Source organism: Grammomys surdaster, unplaced genomic scaffold, assembly GCF_004785775.1.
Source record: "Grammomys surdaster isolate TR1022 unplaced genomic scaffold, NIH_TR_1.0 126028, whole genome shotgun sequence".
NCBI lineage: Eukaryota > Metazoa > Chordata > Mammalia > Rodentia > Muridae > Grammomys > Grammomys surdaster.
In genome coordinates, this window is record NW_021620841.1 from 2,686,699 (window position 1) to 2,692,726 (window position 6,028).

The following is a 6,028-nucleotide window of genomic DNA, read 5'->3' on the forward strand; positions in this document are numbered from 1 at the left end:
TGATATTATTTAGCAATTAACTGAAAATTTTTCTCAGTACTTAGAGGGGAAAAACTGTTTAGAGTAATTTCTAATGTCCTCCAACAGTGACATACTCAAAGCAGTTGCATCCCAAAGTGGATATAAAGATGCTTATTAGTTGACAGTTTAAACTTCCATATGGCCCAAAATCCCTTGCAGCAGACTCTGGTCGATCCAAGATGGCGACTCCCATGAGTCAGCTCATAGCTCGGAGGCAAGCTGAAGACAGTAAGAAACATGTCAGATGTCAGAAACGCTTGGAATTTGGACACTGGACTTACGAGTGCAAAGGGATAAGAAAGCACCTACACAGGCCTTCGAGAACAGCAGAGCTGAAGGAAAACTTTAAAAAAAAAAAAGAAAATAGATGATTGCAGCAAAGCATTGGAGACATCAACATAGGGGAAAGACCAAGAAGAAAGGGTTTAATAGTGTCATGAGTTCTCTAGCAGTGACAGTTCAGCCAGTGAGTCTTCATCAGAGAGTTAGACATCTGCCTCATCCTCTTCAGAGGACAGTGACTCAGATAAAAGCCTCTCTAGCTCCTCTTCCTCAGACTCAGACTCCAGCTCCTCCAGGTGCAGCAGCAGTAGTACCGAGAGCAGCTCTCAAGAAGAAGAGGAAAAAGAATCGGAAAAGGAAATAGAACTCTCTATATGCTGGACCAACGAATCGAAAGCATTCGTGACTCCGAGGGGAACTGAAAACCTGCTCAAGCAAGCAAGTTAGCTGGTCAGACTTGTTTAAATCCAGAACTTTCTAAGTATTTGCCATTGTATAAGATATTTTTAAAAAGATGTTGTATATATAGAGATGCTTATTTTAGGAATAAATATTGGGTTTTGGTGTTGGTTTTCTTTTTGTAAAGACTGGATCTCATTTTGTAGGTCTGTCTGGCCTAGACCTTGATATGTAGAGCAGGCTAGCCTTGATTTCAGAGAGATCTACCTCTCTCTGCTTCTTCTAATGTTGAGACTAGAGATATGTGCCCCATGCTCAGTTCTTGTTGTTAACTTTTTTTTTTTAAATATTTGAAGTCCACCTGTAGTACATAATCAAAACTGAAAACCAGGAAATCTATTTCAGTGACAGACAAAAGTCATTGTCATTTTGTTTTCTTTCCTTTCTTTCTTTTTTTCTTTTTCTTTCTTTTTTTTTTTTTTTTTTTGAGACAGGGTTTGTCTGTGTAGCCCTGGCTGTCCTGGTACTCACTCTGTAGACCAGGCTGGCCTCGAACTCAGAAATCCTCCTGCCTCTGCCTCCCAAATGCTGGGATTAAAGGCGTGCGCCACCACTGCCCTGCTCGTCATTTTGTTTTCTGCCTATGAAATGAATGCTTTATGTGCGTACATGTTAAGATGTGTATGGAACAGTCTTTGGCAATACGGCATCAGAATATCAAGAAGTTTTTTGTCCTCTTTTGGCTGCGTTTATTATGTGAGATTTAATGCATTGTTATTGTAAGTTTTCCTACTGTTAATAAATGTGCTCTGTTTTTATGTTCATATCAGAAAATTATTCTGATTTTTCTATTCTGAATATATAAGTTCAAAGAACCCAATACAGTACATTGAAATGAAAAAAAAAAGCTTTCATATGGTATGGTAACTGCCTCATCATAAGGTTACCTTTTATTATAAACAACATTTTCCAGCTAATACGAATTATGTTTTTTATTTATCAGGGCATGGCACAATTCCTTCATAAAGATAAAAATATTATTTTAATTGTATGTGTTTTCATTACAATTTATTTAAGATGAGAAAGGGAGACAATAAATAGACAGACACCACGTTGTCTGGCAAAGATTTGGTACTCATTAAAAATTTGTGATCATTATTTGTATGGTTACTGAAACCAAGTAAGGTACTAGTTTCATCGTAGCTAAGAAAGATTTAGAGGAAATCATTAAAATTTCTAAACTTCTTAGTAGGCTCTGATAAATTTCTTGACTTATTTCTGTTAACCCACTATTATATTACTTACAATATAATTAAAATTTTTTATCACTAAGTAATTGAGAATTTATAGTCAGGGAATATTATACTATATCTATTGAAATCCATTTAATAGTATGCTTCTGTAAATTGGATGGTGTAGGATTGCATTCTTTGAAAGAAGCATTATTTATAAATATGTCTATAGATATCTGCAGTAGTTTATTCTTAGAGAAATTTAAGAAATGAGCCAAAATGTGTTTTTAATTTTTTGCTCCAGAACTTTTTAAATACTAAGTATACAAAAAGAAAATACATTATAGACAATAAACAATTTTAACTAAATATCTAAATAAAATGACATCAGTAATGTTAAGGCTATGATTTGGTAAGAAAAACTTATGAGTTATTTTGGACATATATGCATATATGACATTAATGTCCAGTTACAACTGTCAGAAGCAACAATAGTAGGTAGGCAGATACACAGAAGGTTGCATGAACAGAGGAGAGGGCCAAGACACAGTAGCCACATAGAAAACCTCTTTAGCTCAATAACCATTAATAAAAATCACACCTTGGGGCTTCTCTAATCTTGACACGAACGATACTATGGCTTCATTTAAGAACTATGAAATGCCTTTTTAAACAAAAGAGGCTGTCTTAGTTTTTCTGTTGCTGTGACTATCTTGACAAAATCCTCTTAAAGGGAAAATAATTTAATTTGACTCACAGTTTTAGGGTGCAGTCTACCATGACAAGGACATGTAAGTGGCAGGATCTTGGGGCCCTTGATCACATTGCATGTGTTTTCAGAACACAGAGAGTAGTGGGTATCTATGCTCATCTCAATTTCTCGTTTTCATACAGCCCAGAATCCAAGCGAGATCATCGTGCTCCCCACAGTGAGCAGGGTAGGACTTCTCACTGCAAGTGATCCCCAGCAGGCATGCCCAGAGGTCTGTCTCTGAGATGATACTAAATACTGTGTTGACAATTGAGACTAGCCATTTCAGGTGCCCAATAAATTCTGCTGTGTTCTTCAACACTCCAACCTTATTCCTCCCTCAACACCTCAGGGTTAAACTGATCCCTCCAGAGAAAGCCTCCATTTTTGGAGTTCACAGAACTCACAGTCATGGTTAAAGCTGTGATTCTTGGACATGGACTGTTCTACTGTCATAATCGTCAATGAAGATACTTTCCCCCTGGATTTATTGATTAAGGAATAGTAGCTAAATCCAATCCTGTCAGTGGTTCAAAGCTAGTCTTTTACTCATTCTGGGTATTTGTCAAATAATTCATAGTTCCTCTCATAGTACATGTAAATGATAGCAAACACCAGGACATCTAAAGTATATAATATTTACCACTACCTACTTAAGCATTTCTGACAAAAAGTAGGACAAAGTTATTTCAGCATGTTGAATAAAAAATCTTCAGACAAATCAAAACAGCATAACATGTGGGATGTGACACGTCCCTTAGGGGAAGCCGAGCCCCAGTTTTCTTTGTTAACAAAATGCTGAACGTGCCAGTAACATGCACTTTCTGTACGGTTTTGTTGCCTGAGCTGTATGGAAAAAAATAAATGCAAAAACTCCATTTAGAATATGTCGATTTTTTTCTCAGATAGTGTTAGGTATATAACACTGTGATAATGAATCTCTCTTTGTATCATTTTTTTCCACTGTTATGAGATTCTCAATTATCTCAATCTCACAATTGAGATTGTTGAGATTGTTGGCCAGTCTCACAAACTGGGATATGAAATTGTTTTAGAGAAAATCATTTTAGTCTATGGATTGTGGATGTGCTAGGAAGTGAAGAGGGCATTTGAAGCTCCAATATAAACCATAACATATTTAGTTAGTAGTTAAAAAATCCTGAATGTTTAACAAATTGTCTTTATAGGTTAATGTATGATGATACTGTGTGACCACTAGTCACAACTCATTCACTCTAAAAGTGTATTTCTATAATTCTGCCCCATAAACTGTTCTTGCTCTCCTGTTCCTATCTTCAAACATCTGCATTCTGATAATTACTTAATTTCTGAATAAGAACTCATCATAACAAACAAACATATTAACTCTTTCAAACCCCACTAGTTTACAAGAAACACTGTGCACGCTGAGCCAAGTAACAGAAAAGAAGGAACTGGAAAACCAAATTACACTGTAAAGAAATAGAAGGTGAGAGACTTTAGCATAGACCCCAGAGGTTGTAAAGCTGATGCTTTGCATGCTGGGATGTCTGTGTAGAAGCAAAAGTTGAAGAAAAAGTGTAGAACAGCTAGTGCTTGGAGAATTTTGATGCTATTTTCTAAATAGTTAAAAGTAAGCCCCATTTTCAGTGAAGTGTACTGTAACTTAGCTTCCTAGAGTTTTGTCTACTGTGGTAAACGTGGGGAAAGGTCTAAGGGGTCATTCATACAAACAAGTCAGTGAGCTACAGATGCCAAGGATCCTTCACAGCTATGGGGATCATAGCAGCAAGTTACATTTGCACAGTGTAATTTACACTATATTTTGTAAGTACATTTTGAGATAATGAAAATGTACATAATGATTAATTGTAACATTTTACTTCAGAAGAGAAACAGATCAGTTCTTTTGATTGTTTCTCCTAATTAGGGTGGAACTTTATTCTATGTGCTTCTTGATTAGTGAGTGGATACGGTTTCGTTGCAATATTTTTATTTGTAAAAGTAAAATTTATTGTATATCTCAAAAGTTGGAAGATGGTACAGTCAGAAAAATTCTGCTGTTTAGGAAAGATACTCAGTTTAAATATTCAGAAACCATGCAGTCCTCATGGCACATACCTTTAACTTGTGACGCAGACAACATCCTGAATCTCATTGACCAACCAGTCTAGTTAAATGAGTGAGCTCCTAGAAGAATATTATGTACATGTAACAACCAACTCATCTTTCCTGTCCCAAGGAAATCTCATTTGTTATCTTCCGGTGTTAAAAAAGAAATGGACCGAAAATTTGTTTTTTAATTAATTACTTTATTTATTTACATTTGAAATGTTGTCCCCCTTCCGGGTTCCCCTCTACAAGCCTCCCACCCCATCCCTTCTCCTTTTTGCCTCTAAGATGGTGCTCCCCAACACACTCCTCACTCACTGCTCTAGCATCCCCTTTTCTGGGGCATCAAACCTCCACAGGGCCACGTGCATCTCCTCTCACTGAGACCAGATAAGGCAGGCCTCTGCTACATATGTAGCTGGAGCCAGGGACTGGCCCATGTATGCTTTTTGGTTGATGGCTTAGTATCCGGGAGCTCTGAGGGGTCCAGTTAGTTGACAGTGTCATTCTTCCTATGGGGTTGCAATCCCCCTCAGCTCCTTCAGTCCTTCCCATAAGTCTTCTATTGTGGTTCCTGAGCTTAGTCCAATGGTTGGCTATGAATATCTGCATCTGACTTAGTCAGGTGCTGGCAGAGCCTTTCAGAGGACAACCATGCTAGAATCCTGTCTGGAAGCACTTCTTGGCATCTGCAATAGTGTCAGTGTTTGGTGTCTGCGCATGGGATGGATCACAAGATGGAGCAGTCTCTGGATGGCCTTTCCTTCAGTCTCTGCTCACTCTTGCCCCTGTGATAAAAAGTGATTGAATGTGTTTACTAACAGACACTTGAAACCAGGCAAACTACTCAATAACACATATTTATTTGTTATATTCCTTTGTTTATTATTGATATAGGATTTCAACAAAAGGTCTTCATGCTTGCTAGTTTCCACATTAAACATCTATGAAAAAATACTAACCACAATTCTAGAAGGAACTGGCATCTTCTAGTAGAAAAGCTGTACCCTGTAAGTTCCAACAATTAGGAAAAAATGGCCTGACAAATTCTTGCTTCCTTGCTTTGCTCTGAAATGAATCATTATGGTAAGATGATAGTTATTGGCCATTGTTCCTCCCCATTCACTTTAAACTGTGGTGCTCACTACCATCACTAATTCAGGGCATTTACCGAATCAGAAAAATATGCAATATGTAGCACGCCCAGTCTGCTTGCCACTCCCTGCCATCTGCTACATAGTTCTTTTTGTCT

General features: G+C 37.4%; 1 pseudogene; it reads left to right on the plus strand.

The window, feature by feature from the left end:
* Window positions 1-200: 200 nt before the first annotated feature.
* Window positions 201-750, plus strand: LOC114610081 (annotated as a pseudogene).
* The last annotated feature ends 5,278 nt before the right edge of the window (window positions 751-6,028 follow it).